At 38.7% G+C, this 1,598-nt stretch overlaps 1 pseudogene; it reads left to right on the forward strand.

Moving 5' to 3' along the window:
* Positions 1 to 442: 442 nt before the first annotated feature.
* On the forward strand, positions 443 to 1,396 carry LOC136831702 (EKC/KEOPS complex subunit TP53RK pseudogene; annotated as a pseudogene).
* The last annotated feature ends 202 nt before the right edge of the window (positions 1,397 to 1,598 follow it).

The following is a 1,598-nucleotide window of genomic DNA, read 5'->3' on the forward strand; positions in this document are numbered from 1 at the left end:
TGTGGCCTCTATTATTTTGACTATGGACAATCATAGGAAGTCATAGCCCAAACTGAGTTTGTACCTGCTGGGCAGATTGTAAGTTACAAGACTGAGCACCCGTCAGAACCCTTGAGTCTCTCTCTCTCTCTCTCTGCTTTTTACAAGATGGGAGAGTGGGTGTAGAGTATTATCATTCATTCCTGGATGATGGTACTGCTTCTTACCAACAAGTTTCCTGTTCATATATGGGAAAGACATAATTCCCCAGTCTTTTCTAGAGGATAGTTTAATGTGGATTGCCCAGTCTTTCCAGTCTTGTTCTGAGGACTAAACCTCCCAGTAAAGGAGTGAGTCCCCATTCCATTAAAGTTTAAGGTATGTGTCTTTGTAGGAGCAAATTAGAAATTCAAGATTTTTTTTTTCCTTAAATACACAATCTAGTCTTGCCATAATCCCACATTTAATCATCCTGAGTATGCCCCTGTTGTTGAAGGAAAAAGTGATTGGGTGATACCAAACTACCCCTTTCTCTGCCACTATTAATTACCATGTTACTGAATTTCAGTGACAACCAGTTATCCACCAAAGGTTTTCCATACAAAACACCATAGGTTTCTGATCTTTTTGAAAATATTTCCTACTAATACTGCAGATACTATATAATTAAATTAATTGTTTCTCATGACTTAAACTTTTCAGGATGAACCGAGAGCTTTTAACACAAGGAGCTGAAGGACGGGTGTTTACCACTTCATGGCTTGGACAGTCAGTAATTGTTAAGCAGAGGTTTCCAAAAACATATCGTCATCCAGATTTAGATGCACAGATCACTCGTGAGCGTATAAAGGCAGAAGCTCGGGCTTTAGTTAGATGCCGAAGCTTTGGAATAAGAACTCCAGCTGTTTATGATGTGGATTTTACCACAAATGAGATCGTGTTGGAAGAAATTAATGATTCAGTGACAGTCAGAAATTTTATTTATGATGCAGTTAACAAGCAGCAGTCTATGAACGGTCCAGTATTTATGAACTTAGCTGAGAAAATTGGAAAAACCCTTGCAAAACTGCATGATAACAATATTATTCATGGGGATTTGACAACATCAAATATGTTACTGGTTCCTCCATATGATACATCAGATATTATCATATTGATTTGGAGACTCAGTTGATGGCGTCCAGAATAAAGCTGTAGACTTGTATGTTTTAGAACGAAACAGTTCATGCTCGTCAAATAGAACTGTTTGTTCAGCAGGTTTTGTCAGTCTATAAAACAGCTGGTGGAAAAGCAGCAGCAGAAGTGATTAACCGTTTAGATGAAGTGCGGATGCGAGGCAGAAAGAAGCTCTGCTTTGGATAATAGTAACTGTATTCAATGACTCCTTGTTTATTCTCAAATAAATGATCTTTGTAATTGAAGTTTATTGTTCCAGATTCCAACCCAGGCACAATGTATAATTTGTTCCTGCATGATATACAAACCATGAGTCCTTTACATTAGGAATTACTGTAGTTGCGGCGGAGCTGGAAACGGCCGTTAAACTCTTGAACAAGGTGGTTAGGCAGTAACTACCGTCAGGTAGGTGGGAATACCTGCCTACCTGGATGTAAATACAG

Source organism: Macrobrachium rosenbergii, chromosome 48, assembly GCF_040412425.1.
Source record: "Macrobrachium rosenbergii isolate ZJJX-2024 chromosome 48, ASM4041242v1, whole genome shotgun sequence".
Taxonomy (NCBI): Eukaryota; Metazoa; Arthropoda; class Malacostraca; order Decapoda; family Palaemonidae; genus Macrobrachium; species Macrobrachium rosenbergii.